The following is a 17,628-nucleotide window of genomic DNA, read 5'->3' as shown; positions in this document are numbered from 1 at the left end:
CATAGCCATCATTCAAGAAAGTTCCCACAAGAACCATTCCAGCCAATTACCCAGACTTTTGTCAAAGCAACCATTTAAAAAAAATTCTATCACAACAGATTAGTTTTGCCTGATGTAGCACTTCACGTGACTGCAGCCACATGGTGTGAATTCTTCTGTGTCTGACCTCTTTAACTCAGCATAAACTTATTGACATTTGTTCATGTTTTTGTTTGTATCAGTAATCCATTCTTTTATTGTTGAACAGAATCCCTTTGTATGGGCAGGGCACCTAACATTTGGGTTGCTCTGAGTTCTTTCCTTTTAGGAATTGATCTGTTGTGAACATTTGTATACAAACCTTTTCGTTTCTCTTGGGCAAATTCCTAGACTTGCAATTGCTGGTCATAGGAAACTGATACATATAATAAATGAACCATGATACTCCAGGCTAGTGAGTTAAGTTCACCTGTGAAAGCTGGATCTCTTCCAAGCATGATGACAAAGAGGGTATCCAAGACTGAGGGGCAATCCTGAATTGTGATGAAATAATCATGAAAAGCCCATCTGCAGAGCTATTTCTGGGCACCAGCAGGCCTTCACCCTGAAGATGTTTCTCTACTGCCCTGCTGTGGATTGTGTACTTTCCATTTGAAGCTCTATACCTATCTGCTCTACCACGCATCCATCTGCAGTCTGGCATTCACTCTGCCCCCAAAGTTAACTTTCAGAATGCAAAGACAATCATACTACTGCCAAATAATCACTTACACACCAAGCTTCAAATTCCTCTCCACGGAATATAAGGTCCTCTTGAATAAGATTTTGTCAAATTCTCTAGTGTCATCAGTTACCAGACCCTCCTCACACCCGCTGCTTTTCTTAGGCCACCATGTGTGACAGGCTATTTCTTGAATGTACTCACTGGTTTACACCTCCAAGTCTTGGCTAGTAATAGTTTTGTTCCCTGAAATGTCCTCCCTGCCCTGACCACAGGCAAATTCCTACTCCTTCTTTAGTCAATCCTCTTATGTGAAGGTTTTCTTAATTTCCTTATCATACTTATGGCTCCCTTATGCCTACCTTGCTTCCAGTAATTGTCACATGATATCAGTTGGTTGATTTTCATATCTCTGCCTCATTGTAATGAAAATATACTGAGGACAGGAATATTACCTTTTACTCTGTTTATCCCCAACATCCTCTACAGTACTTTGCAAAAAGTGATTGTCCACTTAAAAAATGTGTTTGCATGAGGAATGTCATTATTGCAGGGTGCTGAAAATAGATGGTCATTCATATTTTAAAACTTCTGTTTGAGACTAAAGCAAAAAATACTTATTTGGTATAAAATTTATATTTTGACTAGGGCATTTCCTAATATAACTTATATGGACAAGTTAATTGAACACCATAAGTGCATGGAACCTTGAATGGGGCATGAGATTTTGTAGGTTTGTCCAGAGTGATGCCCCGATAAATCCCAGACTGATTTGAATAGTAAATAAAGAAGTGTTTGCAAAGTCCCCTTGGAGGAATAGCGAGAAAGGGGGAATATTCAACTTCCCCATTTGAGGAATTCCTAATATTCTTGTAAGCAGTGGGACAACCAAATCAATAGGCTGAGCCCTCAATCCTGGGATTTGTTCATATGAAATTTATCCCCACAAAGAATAGGCTAAACCTACTTAAAATCAGGCCTAAAAGTCACCCCCAGAGAACCTTTTTTGTTGCTGAGATGTGGCCTATCTCTCTCTCAGCCAACATGGCAAGCAATCTCACCACCCTCTCCCTCTACATGGGACTTGACTCCCAGAGGTGTAACACCCTGCCCCCGGCAATGTGGGACAGAAATCCTAGAATGAGCTGGGACTCAGCATCAAGGGATTGGGAAAACCTTCTCAACCAAAAGGGGGAAGAGAGAACTGAGACAAAGTGTCAATGGCTGTGAGATTTCAAACAGAGTCGAGAGGTTATCCTGGAGGTTATTTTTAAGCATTATATAGATATCCTCTTTTTAGTGTAAAGTATATTAGAGAGGCTGGAGGGAAGTGCCTGAAACTGTAGAGCTGTGTTCCAGTAGCCATGTTTCTTGAAGATGATTGTATAATTGTACAGCTTTCGCAATGTGACTGTGTGATTGTGAAAACCTTGTGTCTGGCACTCCTGTTACCTACAGTATGGACAGATGAGTAAAAAATATGGATTAAAAATACATAAACAATAGGAGGAACAAATGTTAAAATAAGTTGAGTAGTTGAAATGCTAGTTATCAATGAAAGGGAGTGATAAGGGGTATAGAAAAAATAGAGGGAACAAAGGTTAAAATAAATTGGGCAGATGGAAATACTAGAGGTCAACAAGAGGGAGGGGTAAGGGGTATGGAATGTATGAGTTTTTTTTTTTCCTTTTTATTTCTTTTTCTGGAATGATGCAAATGTTCTAAGAAATGATCATGGTGATAAATACACAACTGTGTGATGATATTGTGAGCCATTAATTGTACACCATGTATGGAATGTTGTGTGTTGAGAATGTTAAAAAAAAAAGTGTCCAATTAGCAGTTGTTGAATAAATGAGTACATAAACGAATGAATGCAGTTTTTGACTACTACTTCAGCTCAAGCCTTTTGGGAATAAAATTCCAGTAACAGATGTCATGCTAAGGACAAATAACAGTAAGTGGAGGACATTTGCTTGAATGGAGACTCAGGAGACTTATATTTCTCATATTTGAGAGGTGAGAAAATAGACTCGGAGAGGTTAAGTAACTGACACAGGGTCATAGAGATGGTTAGTAACAGCGATGGAGCTTGACATATGATGCCTAGAAATAACCACACATAGTCTATATTTCCCAGATTTTCATTGCCCTTCTTATTTTAAACCTCACATACTTTCCTTACCACATACCTACACAGTCACATAATGAACTAAGATATAGTACTGTATGACATGAAGCTAGAACGACATCATGCAATCTGCCCTCTTAGAATGAGTGATTATTTTCCTATATACGAAAAACACCATCTACATCATCTCACTCAATTGTACAACTGGTCTCTTTGTCACAAGTGTTAATTCTCCACAACTGCTTCTGTCTTACAGAAGCCTTAGAGGGAAGTAAGAGACATTCCCAAGTCTATAAATTCCCCACAATATGGCGTCCTCCTCTTTTGGATTGGGATGCTAAGAGAAGTCTTCCCTCTCTCCCTCTGCTCTCTCATGGTAGCAGAGGACCCTTGCTTGACATGTCCGTGGTCTAACGCTACTACCATATTAGCCATATTAGGATGGCCCTCTGACTTGGAGAGTGCAGACTAAATGGCAGGCTAACCTGCCATGGGTCGCCTTCGGTGCCTTAAACTCACACATCAACCAGGCTCTGCTGTCCATCTCCAGGTTACCTATTTGAGAGGAGGGACAATGGAATCCTTCTTTTCACCCTTAGCTTTATCACCTCCACTCAAATGAAAGATGTTGCTAAGGTGGCTGGTTTTTATTGTCGCTCTGTTTTGTTTTAGAATTTGCTTGTTTTATGTTTCCTTACAGACTGTCACTGTGACTCCAGCCTAGTCATCCAGAGTGTGACAGAGTCAAAAGTTTCAATTCAGCGTAAATCGATGACAGTGATCATTAGTGGATATTGACAATCTCAGAAAGAAAGAAATCCCTAAAATTAAACCCCAGAAAGGTGAATGCATATTCCTGAAAAAGAACACCCAAATAAAAAGACAACAGCATGCCCAGAGCGGCAAAGTTGGTTATCACATGTTTCTGGGTTATGATGATTGTAAAGAATTGTTAATTTTCAATTGATCGGCAGAGACATGCATTTGCTTTGCGTGTTTTATTTCTGCCATTCAAATTTCTATAACTGTTTTCTGTACTTCACATACAATGTCTGTTAATATCAAAGACAGATTCGTTACAGTTTTATAACATGTGCAGATATTCCCTGATTTTTACAGGCACCTGGGTGTTCCCAATATAGTAGTAGCGGGGAGAATTTACGGCAGAATTTGAAAATGAAATAAGCATGCTGTAATATTTTCAGGAATGTAGAAGCTATGCTTGTACTTTTCTGCAGGTGGAAGGAAAGGATTAAAACATAAGTTCTTTTCAGACAAATTCTACCTTTCTATCAGGGAAATGTCAAAGAAAAATAATGAAAAATTTGTTGCATAAAGTATAAGTGCATCCTTTTTTTTTTTTTTTCAATTTGTGATTTCCATGACAGAAATAAAGAGCTTTCTATACAATCACTAGCCTAAATTCTCTAGAACAGAAGCACCTCAATCGATAGGCGTTTTGAAAGAAAGAACAGAGGTGGGAAACTGCTGTTTCTTTGGATGTAGACCTGTGCCAAAAAAATAAAGAAAGGAGCCAAATGGTAGGCAATTTTATCACCTGAATAGAGCCTAATTATTTATTGTAGAACACAGTCCCATAAAATCTTAATTCAAGTCTCTCTGTATCATTCTGTAATGTAAGTTTAATGCAAGGAGCAGCAGCCCTTGCTTTGTAACTTATCAGAGATAATAATAGCAATAGAAGCTGGGTTTGTCTTTTAGACTTAAAAGAAAAGCACCAAATTTACACGGAGAAAGTGATATACAGTGATGACATAAGCTATACTCCTGTTATCAGAAAATAACGCAATTGAATTGCACTAGGCCAGCTCAAGTTGTCATACCGTGTTGCTATTGTTTCTTATGAAATAAATAGCTTTGTTTATCATGGGCCAATGTGACATGGCAGTGCAAAAATCATATTCCATGCTGTGGCAGCTGGGAAGAGAGCAGGTGTCACTAGTCAACTAAACCTGCAAAATCCTTTGGAAATCCTATTTATTAAAGCCCACATTCTTTGCACCTAGCTCACTGGCCACTCCACATCTTCTGCAACCAAATTTACAGATATCTTCCTGATAAACGAACAGAAGTGCCCATCCAGAAAAATAGAGATCTTTCTTGAGAAACATTGGAATGCAAATTGATTTCACCACGGTCACCCAACAGTGCTACGTCATATATACTTACTTAGAACCAATTAAGCTGCACTTTCACCATAGTTAAAAACTCAGCTTTAAAAAATAGCTCTGTTCCTTTATGTATAAAAGTACAGTGCAGAAATCTTACAGTATACCATTCATAATAATAATTTCGTTTACCTGTCTTTCTACCTCCTCTCGCTTTTTCTCATTTTCTCCCCAGCATCTTGTGGCTTTTCTTTTGTAAGTAGCAATATAGAACCTTACAGTGAGGGCATGATAATGAAGAAAAACAAAACTAATGGAAAAAATTATAATTAAGCAGTCTATACACATTTCTGTATGAAGCAATGGAGGCAATTTACAAGGTTGGTTGTAACTGTAGGAAAAGCCTTTGTTGTACTAAGGCACATTTTTACGCTGATAAAGTATCTATTGAACCAAGAGTGCACTCACACTGGTTTTCCCATAAAATAGCTATATTCTATATCCTGAGATGAGAATAAAAGTAAAAATTAAAAATAAAAGGAAATGTATAATAGGTATTCTTTGTTCCCATTGAAAAGTGGAAAACTTCATTTATTCCCTTGTGGATTCTAAACAAATTGTCATTTTACTTATTTATTGTGCATAGGTACTATTTATATTTTTCATATACATTTTGTATACAGTACTTCGGGGAGACTACAAGACAAGATGCCACAAATATAGGTTCATATTCATAGAATACTTTCCCTACATGCCTCTCAAGGGACCTTTTAAAAGGCTAATTTACAAAACATGCTCACGGATCACTCTTTGCTCACCCCATTTTAGAGATTTTTGACCTATTATCAAGGAAGGAAAAGTGGTTTGCACACGTTAGCATGCTAAACAGAGGTAGGCTGCTCCAGTGCCCGTTTCCCCTTCTTGATAACAGCTTCCTCACTCTTCCCCAACACCCAGTATCCTGGGACTTGAAGACTAAAGGGTGGACCCATGGGCCACATGAGGTTAATCAAAATCACACTGTGCTTGGAGTTAGAATGTTGAGCAGAGTGTCACAAGCACAGAAAATAACTGGAACTAACTCCTTTCTGTCACAGAGCACTGAAAACATTGTTCACGAGTTCCCATAAACAAGATCCCCAGTTTTGTCCTGGAATCTGACTTTCCTAGGATTGATGTCTTGCTTTTCTTGTAGTTTCAGGAGTTGTCCCTGTATACTTCAAATAAATTCTTTTTTTTCCCTCTATTTGCTTAAATTAGCTAGAATAACATTGTTTCATGCATCCAAAGAACTGTGGAATAGCCCACAATATTTTCTATCCTCTACACAAGTCACAGGGTTGCTCTGGAAAATTGACCATTTCCAATACATAGAAAAAGCTTTCAAAAGTGTAGCTGTGGGGGCGGGCCACAGTGGCTCAGCAGGCAAGAATGCTTACCTGCCGTGCCAGAGGACCCAGGTTCAATTCCCAGTGCCTGCCCACGTTTAAAAAAAAAAGTGTAGCTGTGGGGCGGTGCGGTGGTGGCTCAGTGGCAGAATTCTCGCCTGCTGTGCTAGAAATCCGGGTTGAATGATTCCCGGTGCCTGCCTATACAGACAAAAACAAAGCCATAGCTGTGCTCTCTGCCATGTCTACTGCAAGAATGAAGACCATTCTCAGCCACCAGACTGTCCAAGTTCCAGAAAATGTCAACATCACACCAAAGGGAGGCACAATGATTGTGAAGGGCCCCCGAGGAACCCTGAAAAGGGACTTCAATCGTATCGATGTAGAACTCAGTCTACTTGGGAAGAAAAAGAAGAGGCTTAGGGTTGACACATGGTGGGGAAGTGCAAAGGAGCTGGCTGCACTTCCCACTATCTGTAGCCATGCACAGAACTTGAGCAAGTGCGTTCCGTGGGCTTCCATTACAGGATGAAACCTGTGTGCTCACTTCCCCATCAGCGTTGCTATTCAGGACAGTGGTTCTCTGGTTGAAATCCAAAATTTCCTGGGTGAAAGATACATCTACAGGGTTCAGATGAGGCCAGGTGTGGCCTGCTCAATATCTCAGGTCCCAGCGAGATGAGTTAATTCTCGAAGGAAATGACGTTGAATTTGTATCAAATTCAGCTGCTCTGATTCAGCAAGCCACAACAAGTAAAAACAAGAATTTAAGAAAATTTGGGGATGCTATCTATGTCTCTGAAAGAGGAACAGTTCAGCAGGCGAATGAATGAGATCTAAGGAGTGGGCGGTGCGATGCTGGCTCAGTGACAGAATTCTCACCTGCCATGTAAGAGACCTGGATTCGATTCCTGGTGCCTGCACATGCAAAAATAAAACAAAATAAAATAAAACAAAATAAAATAGTCTAAGGGGCTGTGAAGCAATGGGAACAACAAGATACCGGACCTATTTGATTTTAAAGATGCAATTAAGTTATTCTGTTAAAAAAAAAATTGTAGCTGTGATGTAATAAATAGAGCCTGCAATCACAGGCTATGAACTCCAATTTTGCTTTTTCTTCATTAATTCTGGACTTTTGGCAACTCATTTAATATCTCTGAGCATCAGTTCTGTCATTTATAAAATGGGGACATGCTACCTTCTTAGTTAAATCATTTTGAGGATTAATTGAAATATGAAGTATTTGAAAAGCCTTTGCAAGTTAAAAGGTATTATCCCATGGTTGGTGATTATTAACTCCTTCATTCCAGTTCTGCCAGTATGGACTATAGGACCATCTACTCTTCTGAGCCTCAGCACACTTCTCTGCAAAATGTAAAATGAAAAGTCACAACCCCAGGGGGCAGTTGTGATGATTAAATAAGTTAATAAGTGTTAAACGCTGGTACAAAGTCAATGTTATAGAACTGTTGCCTATTAGCTGGACAATTATTCTTCCAATATGAGTTCATGTAAATATGCATGTTTCTGCAATGTGCATGCCTTTTTCCTCCCTCTCCTTTTTTCCTGTTATAGATTTTTAAAATAAGCTACTGCAGAAGCATTTAGATTGGAAAGGAAAAAGTAAAACTATGTTTATTCACAGATGACATGAACTTGTATATAGAAAATCCTAAGGAACCCACTAAAAACCTTTAGAACTAATAAATGAGTTCAGCAGAGTTGCAGGATACAAGATCAATATAAAAAAATCAATTATGTTTCTTCACACTTTCAACAAACAATCTGAAAATGAAGTTAAGAAAACAATTTCATTTGAAATAGTATCAAAAATAAATACTCAGGAATAAATGTAACAAAAGAAGTGCAAAGTGTATACTGTGAAAGCTACGTTGTTGAAAGAAATTAAAGAAAAGCTAAATGAAAGAAAAAAAATCCCATATTTATGGATCAAGGGATTTAATATTGTTAAGATGGCAATACTTCCCGATTTGATCACAGATTCAAAGTAATCCCTATCAGAATCCCAGCAGGCTTACTTGGAAAATTGACAAGCTAATTCTAAAATTCATGTGGAATTGCAAGGGGCATAGAATAGCCAGAACAATTTTTAAAAAGAAGAACAAAGTTGGAGGACTCACACTTCCTGATTTCAAATCAAGACAGTGTGGTACTGCCATAAGGATGGATATGCAGAATTGTGAGTCCAGAAATAATACCTTGTGTCAGTAGTCAGTAGATTAGTAACAAAGGTGCCAAGACCACCCAAAGGGACAAGAAACTTTTTTTAAAGAAGTCTTCTAAGAGATGGTGCCAGGACTACAGGATATCCACATGCAAAACAATAAAGTTGTACCCTTACCTCACACCATATAAAACATTAACTCAAAATGTATCAAAGACCTTAATGTAAAACTAAAACTACAAAACTCTTCAGACAAAACAAGGTGGTAAATCTTTACAACTTTCGTTTGGCAGTGGATTCTTAGATATGATCTGAAAAGCACAAGCAACAAAAGAAAAACAGGGGCGGGCCGCGGTGGCTCAGCGGGCAAAAGTGCTTGCCTGCTATGCCAGAGGACCTCGGTTCGATTCCCGGCCCCAGCCCATGTAACAAAAAACGGAGAAACAGAATACAATAAAACAAGAAAATGTTTAAAAATGTTTCCCTTTCTTCCTTCCTTCCTTCCTTCTATCCTTCCTTCCTTCTCTCTGTCTTTCCTTTAAAAAAAAAAAAAAAGAAAAACAGGATAAACTGGGCTTCATCAAAATGAAAAACTTTTGTCCATCAAAGGACACTATCAATAAAGTGAAAAGACAACCTGCAAATGGGAGAAAATATTTTCAAATCATATGCCTGAAAAGGGACTTGAACCTAGAATTTATAAAAAAACTCTATCAACTGATATACAGGCAAATCATCCAATTAAAAATGGGCAAAGGATCTGAATAGACATTTCTCCAAAGAAGGTATACAAATGGACAATAAATGCGTGAAAAGATGCTCAACATCAATAGTCATCAGGGAAGTGCAAATCAAAACTGCAATGATATACCACTTCATATACAATAGGATGGCCTGAATCAAAAAATCTGATAGTACCAAGCATTGACAAGGATGTGGAGAAATTGAATCCCTCAGACACTGTTGGTAGTGTAAAACAGTGTAGTTACTGAGGAAACAGTTTGGTAATTCCTCAGTTACACATAGAATTACCATATGATTCAGCTGTCCTATTTCTAGGTATATACCAGGAACTCTAAGACACATTTATATACCAATATTCACAGCAGCATTATTCACAATAGTTAAAAGCTGGAAGCAATCCACATGTCTGTTAACAGATGTTAAACAAATGTGGTATATCTATAGAATAGAATATTATTTGATCATAAAAAGGAATGAAATACTGATAGACAATGCAACATGGATGAAGCTTGAAAGTACTGGGCTAAATTAAAGAAGCCAATCACGAAAGACCACATACTATATGATTCCATTTATATGAAATACAGAGACAAAGCAAATTAGTGGTTTCTTAGAGCTAGGGGGGAGGAGAGTGGGAAGATAGGGGAGCTGTAGATAAAGGGTCCAATGTTTCTTTTTGAGGTGATGAAAATGTTCTAAAATAAACCGTGTTGATGGTTGGACAAATATGTGACTATACTAGAAATATTGAATTATATATTTTAAATGGGTGAATTGTGTGTTATGTGACCTCACAGCTATTATTTTGAAAAGCTACAAAGAGAAAGGAATTGCACATCTTTTGTTAGAGATGTTTTTAACAAAGCAAAGTACTTTGGTGGAAAAGTTATATAATATTAAGCATTAGAATATAGCCAATTTTGTTTATATATTTATAAAGCATATTATGCCCAGCATGGATCTATGAACCAGTAGTTTATACATGGATTCTATGACAGAGCCTGTGCCTCTCACCTGTATCCTCTGCATTAAGTGTAGGACTCAATGTAGAACAGATGCAGGACCATACTTTATTAATCTCAAATGAGTATTTCTCAGGGTAAACTGAAGTATCTTGGGGGAAGGTGATATAATGTGCTCTTTGCTTTGGGTTATTAATGCTTTTACATTTCTTCGATACTCTTTTAGAAACAAGAACTAACTCCCTGTTTCTCTGTTAAGCTTTCCCACTCCGTCCTCTCACCACCAAGATAGAATGCTATAATTTTTCTCATAGAACTTTGCCCATAACTACATCCTAGCATTTATTTCATCCTGGGTCAATTCTTTATTTTTGAATGCTTATTATCTCCACTAGATTCTAAGTATCTTGAAATCAGGGTCTACGTATTACTTGTCCTTATTTTCCCATAGTGATAGACCTTCACTAAATTGTTACGGAAAGGATGAACTGTTAAATTTGGACATTCTAGAAGATAGGCTTTTTTTGGCAACTACAACATGAAATCATAGAAATTCAGAGTTGAGAGAGACCTTAGAAAATATTTGGTCTGTTGTTTCAGTAAATGCAAGAAACTTTCCGCAGCATTCCCGAAAGATGGTCCATTCAAATCACTACTTGAACATTTCTAATGCCAGAGAATCCTCTACCTCACAAGCGAGCTCGTTACATTTTCAACTAGGTTTTCTTGTTAGAAGGTTCATCATTACTGTCAAACCTAAACTCGTAACTTCCACCCTTTGGTTGGTCTGAGATCTGTCACGTATGGCTATACAACATTCCCTAATTCATCTTCTGTGACAGCAGATTAATTATTTAAAGACACCATCATAATTTCCCTTCTCTTCCCCGTGCCAAGAATCCCACTTTATTCAACTCCTAGGCGTGGTTTTTATACGTTTTACCGGGTGGTTTCAGTTCCTCCGGACCCCACCAGATTTCCAACATTTCCTCTTAACTTGTTCTTCTCAGAAATGGGGCCCAATGAATGCAGCCCGTGTCAAACATATGGCTGTCTTTTCCTTCCTTAATCCAAACCTTAGCCCTCTGTTTATGGTTCTGAACCTGCTTGAGCTATTTTGAATTTCACATTGTCTCGCAGTCCCCTATCACGCTTGCCATAAACTTAATTCTTTTTTCCACATGAAGACTGGCAAGTCAGATCTCCTTAGTTCCTAGGCTTGCAGTTAATTTTTTTCAACCTCTAGACAAGATTCTATATTGATTCATAAAATAAACAAAAGGCCCTATGCAAATTAAGTCTGTATCTTATACCTCTCACAGAAGTAGTTACATTATTATTTCATTATTTGAGACCAGGACCCATATATTTTTAGTCATCACTGTATTCCCATCAATTAGCAGAGTAGCCAATATACAGTAGCTGCTCAAGAACACCATTTCTTTCCATCATTCTTTGCGTGTATTGCCATGAAGCTCAAAACAACAGTCAATTAAGAGAAAGTTTGATTGCATGACCAGCCATTTAGTAAAAACAGTTAACTCAGTGACCTCAAGGTAATAATGTTTGAAACCATCTTCCTCAGAAAGGGTTGGTGCTACAAACATCCAAAGTCAATGCCAGAGTTCCAAAATATATCCTCTCTTTCCTAAGAACCAACTTTTGTGTCAAACAACTAATAAACCCATGGCCTAAAAAGCATTATTTTTACGGTGTGAAGTGACTGCTCACTTGCCCCGTTTCTATAACCTTATCTTGTAATTAATTAGTAGGTTCACAAAACCGATGGCCACTGGTCCCATATATAGGATTCAGAGGAGAAAGAGGGATGTTTCATTTTCCTAGTTTTTCTCCCTCGTGAAAATTTTGACTTGAGCATATATACTTTGTAAGACACATAATCAGTTCTTGCTTCCTAAAGGTAAATTCAAAGAGAACGTAATAAACATCTATGTTTAAAAAGAACAGTGGTGACATAAATAAATCATAGGTTCTATTGGAAGAGACAAGCTTCTCTTCAACCTAAAACACCTAATTAAATCTGGGCTATCACCATTCTAAGTATATGGATTCTAAAGATTATTTTTATAGCATATGCCACCTTGAACACATTATTTCATAAAATAAGCTTGAAAATCCAAATGATTTTAGAATTAGGCAAGCTTTCTCTCTCTTTTTTTGATATTCCAACATTTATGGAAGAATAGGCAGCAAACCTCTTGTTCTTTAATAACATAACATCAGGTACTTCCTGGAAACAGGACACAATAGAGAGAGGAACTGTTTATGAGTCAGAGCAACGTGTGCTACTGTCAACCTGAATAAGAGGCATCAGATATTTCTGGTGATGAAAACCTTTCACTGGGGTGAAACAGGCCACATTCCATTCCTTTTTATTTTCAGAGATGAGATGGATCTGAAAACCATAACCTGGCTTCTTGATGCAAGGACTCGCCACATGAGATCATCTCCGGCACATTACGATTGGCAAGCAGATCTTTCACCCTTTTGTCTCCATGCATTACAGAAAATGTTAAATCAGTTTGGTGTCCATATAAACTTTTGATCCTAGGAATAGCCTAGGGTACCATCATTATCTTCCCGAGGGCCATGGGTAGGCCTTCAGTAGGTAGTACTAATTTAATTTCTTTGCTAGAGGAAAAAGTAGCTGATTTTCTAGATCAATATTTGATTGAATATGTTTGAAATGTTGGCAGATAAAGGGCCCTTTTCTGGTCTAAAGACTTTTTGAACCACAGAGGTATAGCGTTCTAGCTCCCCTGGGATTTGAGTGGAAGGAGGTCTCAAAGATCTGTAAGAAGCCTTCCTGCTTTTCCTTGTGTTCTTCCAGCAAGACTCTCTAAAGGTTGAGATGAGAAAAAGATAAGATCAAGAACTGGAATGTCTTTATATCCATTTTTTTTTTAATCTTTCCCGGGGTTTCTCTTAACTAAAAATAATCGTTTATAACACTAGTTTACAAAAACCTCCTGTAATAGGATGGTGGAAAGAGAGCCCATCAGATCAGCTTTAAGGAGAAAACCCAGTAACTTTGGAAAATAATTTGAGACTTCGGATTCTACCACTCAGACCACTAATTAAGGAAGAATGTCAATGTGTTATCAAAAAGGAGATGAATATAAATGAAAATCCTAAGGTGTTAGACGGAGTTTATAACTTTAGTTGTCTCGTTAGATTGATAAATAGAAGAGTTTTTCACAAATTGTACTGGTTTTGTGGAGACATTTACAAAGAAAAAAATGAAGAGTGGGGAAAAATCCCATTCGTATTATATTTGACCATAAGAAAAAATCTAGTTCAGAAATGTATGTGCCACTGTAATTATTTTTTCTTTTGTAAAGTTTTGCTTAAATTAGCACTCCTTCCCCAAACCAAAACTTAAAAATGGTTTACACTTAACTGAAAAGTGTTATTTAAAAACTTAGGCTTTCTAAGTCTACATGCAAAATTCAAAGAAAGATTCTTGAGGAGAGTGTTTTCCTTTAATTTTCTCCTTTGCTGTAGATATGCACACGCATTCCCTAAGCACAAAGAGGAAAGAATACTCACAAATCCCTTCTACTTTTTTTCTATCATTGAACTTTTGTTTGGCTGAAGGAGAAGTTTGTTTTTGCCTAGCTACTGACTTTAAACATAGAAGCACATTTTAGAAAGCAGAATAGCTACTAATGCCAGGCCAACTCCAACGCCTCAGCTATGCACACCCAAAGGGTTTATTTCCCACAGTTTAAGCCAAATCAAATCTCTTATTTTGAGATGGGAGGGTTATAGTTATTTCATTTTTCTTAATGATAATTCCTCACAGCTTCAATCTGTTTTGGTAAAACCACCCAGGGAAAGTAATGATCTTTTCAATATCAGTTGAATAACTATTTAGGGCCTCATGGTATATTTCTTACTTGCAATGGGACGTATTAGACTATGAAAAGAGACTTAGTTTTCTGTGTTTTTTTTTTGTTTGTTTTTTTTTACTTTATAACCCATTACTCACTGCTAGGTATTGAATAGGTACCCAGTAAATACTTAAACCAATTATGTAGGTACATTTAATTCTGAAGTTGTGCTTTTAAAGAAGGGTCACAATTTGAATCAAATAGAATAAATTTCTATGTATAAGTACATTAAGAAGTACACAATGCTAATGTCATCAGAGGTTGTAATAAAACATTTCTTTGCAGCTCTTGTGTATCAATTGAACACAGCTTTAGGCAAAATAATCTTACATGCAAACTCAAATTGCCCCAAAATCTTTGATTTAGTATCCTTGCTTCAGGGTCTTCTTACAACCAAAACCTCCCTTGCCAACCAGGCAGCTCTGATTGTTAGCTCTTGAGAGAGTTTCCTTTTTTTTTTTTCACGGCCTAAAGAGAGGAAAAGGAAAAAAAGCAGTGAGAAAGGGTATTGCATTTGAAAATTTAAAGTAATGATGGCAAGAAATATAAAGTATCTCTTGTGCCTTTCCTTAACATTATTGTCAATAAAACTAGGAATCTACCTTTCCCTAAAACTTCACGTTTTGTAAGTTTCAATGTATTTATCTCTTATTATTACTACTGTACTAGAAAACCTTTGAAATATTAAGATCTAAGGTTTTTGAATTTCCTGATAATTTCTCCACATAAAATGATGGTCAGTGGGTTAAATATTTCATTGGTACCTGGAAATTCTGTCTAATTCTATAATGCATATATGTTGATTACCTACCCAGATTCCCCATCCTGTCAGATAACAGAATTGCATGGGAGTTATCTATCCCATCTGTTTTTAGGGAAAGCTGATCCAAGTCCCAGCTCCAGGGCAGGGCCATTAAATTGCTTGAAAATGTCTGCTTCCAGGAACAGAAGAGGAAGTGTGGAAGTCATCTTATCACACAGGGGGAGTCAGCCTTGGGGTGGGGCGCTTTGCTGTTTCACCCACTAGAAAGAGGGTAGAAAGGCACTGGGTTCTTGATGGCAAGTTTGAGTTTGTGGATCAAGGAGCCCTGAAGTTTACCCTACTTCTGGCCTTTCCTTGCTCGAGCAATAAATCTCCTTTACCATTTAGGCCATCTTGATTTGTGTTTTCTGTTACTTGCATCATGATGGATGCTAAATGATACGTTAACGTCCCATTTTCCAAAACATTTCTTTTCTCCTTTTGTCAATGCCACAAGGGACATGGATCTTTTGTGGTAAACCATATGGCTTCCTCTTGACAATACAGCCATGCCCCAAAGTCCATTATTTGGATATTTAAGTTCCAAAACCATTACTAAATGGAATATTCATTATTTCTAAAATCATCAAAATTGAAGTTTTTAAATGCCTGTTTTAGGCTTAACTCCCCAGTGACTCTGCGCATAGGGATGTAAAGGTTTCATAAAAAATACCACCCTGATAGAAAGCCCACTGTGAAAGCAGAGGATTTCATCCACACTATGCATGCTCTGCTTCAGCCAACACATCCTTTCACTCCAGTGAAGGCCATGAACAAAGTAACATTATTTGAACATTATGCTGAAATAGTTAATAAATATTGTTATTAATAGTTAATAAATTTAATAGTTAATAAAATTGCCTTAAGGTGAATTAAAATATTTACATATATGATATTACGCAAAGTGGCATAATGCAAGTATCCATGAATAAAGAATTCCATTAATCATATCATAAGAATAATATTTCTATTTCTATCTGTAGCATATCTTGATATGAATCAAGGATTTCCAAAGAACATCAGTGGCTACGGCATATATTTTTAAATGTCTCAGCTTACAAATCATTTATTTTTAAGTTTATAAATTTACAAGAGACTTTAAGAAGACAACTGAATTTCACAAAGGAACTTAACTTATGTCTGGAGGTACTGTATGTACATAGTATGCTTGCCATTTATTTTTGATTATTTGATTAGCATGTTCTTCTTACTTACCCATATTATAGGAAATAGGATCTGGTAATTCTATTAAGTCGACACAACCAAATCCACCACCTATTTTTTTATTACCAGTTGCTTCTATCTATTTAATGCTCTTCTTGGTGATGAGGATGGGAAGTTTTTAAAATAGAATGAAGATGAACCATAATAAGTAGTATGAATTCACCCCTAACATTCCTGGTAAAGAACTGAATACAATACTCACTGTAAACTTTGGGCAAACTCTATGATGTAGTTAGCTAGATAGCTATAAATATATAGATACATATACAAATACATAGATATATAAAGTATTCTGTGTTTCTGCATATAAAGTATTCAGAAGAATTTTAAATAGTTTGACATCAATCATCCTTTTACTTGAGATTTATATTCTGGAATGATTACATTAAACTTTGAACAATCTAGACAAATAACCCTGAACAACAACAACAACAAATGCCATGATAAAAAATTCCGGATGGATGTCAAAACATAACTAAGGTATGGTGAGTATCAACTTACCAAAGCAAGAACTTCCCAGGAGCACAGGAAAAAGGATATGGTTCAAAGAGAGGGGAAGAGAAAAACATGAAACCAATGCAGCGAGTTGGCTCTGAGATTGCACCAGGTGGGTTGAGCTGGGTCTCCCTCACTACTACAGAGAGCACTGCAGCTAGAGTCCAATCAGGTAGGCACAACACAGTTGCCAGGAATGCAGGAGACAGCTAATTCTTTGCAGTCAGCCAAAAGGGATTGGTTATGTGAGAGCTGTCTGTCTTTATCTTGGGGATGAGGCTGCTGGAGACAATCAAGGAAGATGGCTCCATCTCCACAATGGGATGGGGATCCAGGACTGGATTTCGGGCCAACAGAGGGACTGGGATTTCCTTTAGGGGTGAGTGGAGCAAAGAAATAGTTTGTTCCTACAAAATGAGCCAACAGAGAAGGGCCAGGGTAGAGTGAGAAGAAGAAGAGATAAGGGGAGAGCTGCTACTTCAGTGAAACACCAGCAACTGAAGTTTATTCTTGAGCGCTCCAGACTTACATCTAAAAAGCTACAAAGGAGAGTCTGGGGTCAGTGTTGTAGGATACATTTGCCTGTGGTTCATTTATACCTATCGTCTGCTGGATACTTCCCACGGGACTAGCACTTTACCATTGTGAATGTACAGAGCTTCAACCTCACAACTACACACCATAAGGCCATGTGATTCCTAGGGCAGCATTCTTGACCATTACTGGTCATTGAATCATGAGTCATTTAATATTGAACCCAATCAAGTAGTGGGGCTGGGATTATTAATAGACTCCATGCTTCAGTCATGGTTCATTAAAAAATAGAGCACAACTGAGCTTACGGGTTGGCAGTCACAAATTCAGAGAGACCAAGAGGGAGCCAATGTGGGCCACATTGGACTCTTGAACCACTTCTGCTTCAACAGCAGATGAATTAGCAAGATGAAATCA

General features: G+C 37.5%; 1 long non-coding RNA gene and 1 pseudogene across 4 annotated transcripts in view; both read left to right on the top strand.

The window, feature by feature from the left end:
* The window catches only part of LOC143661544 (uncharacterized), a 28,058-nt gene extending 15,295 nt beyond the window's left edge, over window positions 1-12,763 (top strand). For 3 of the 4 annotated variants that reach the window (XR_013164674.1, XR_013164671.1, XR_013164672.1), the window contains one exon: window positions 12,646-12,763. This is a non-coding gene — a long non-coding RNA (uncharacterized LOC143661544). Of the gene's footprint in view, window positions 1-3,531; window positions 3,720-12,645 lie in introns of those variants that run through there. The other variant, XR_013164673.1, reaches the window with a different exon arrangement.
* LOC143661543 (large ribosomal subunit protein uL6 pseudogene) lies at window positions 6,605-7,181 on the top strand (annotated as a pseudogene).
* Window positions 12,764-17,628: the final 4,865 nt, after the last annotated feature.

This window comes from Tamandua tetradactyla, chromosome 17, assembly GCF_023851605.1.
Source record: "Tamandua tetradactyla isolate mTamTet1 chromosome 17, mTamTet1.pri, whole genome shotgun sequence".
In the NCBI taxonomy this organism is placed as follows: Eukaryota; Metazoa; Chordata; class Mammalia; order Pilosa; family Myrmecophagidae; genus Tamandua; species Tamandua tetradactyla.
Note: the sequence above shows the minus strand (reverse complement) of the source record. Positions and strands in the feature narration are given on the sequence as shown.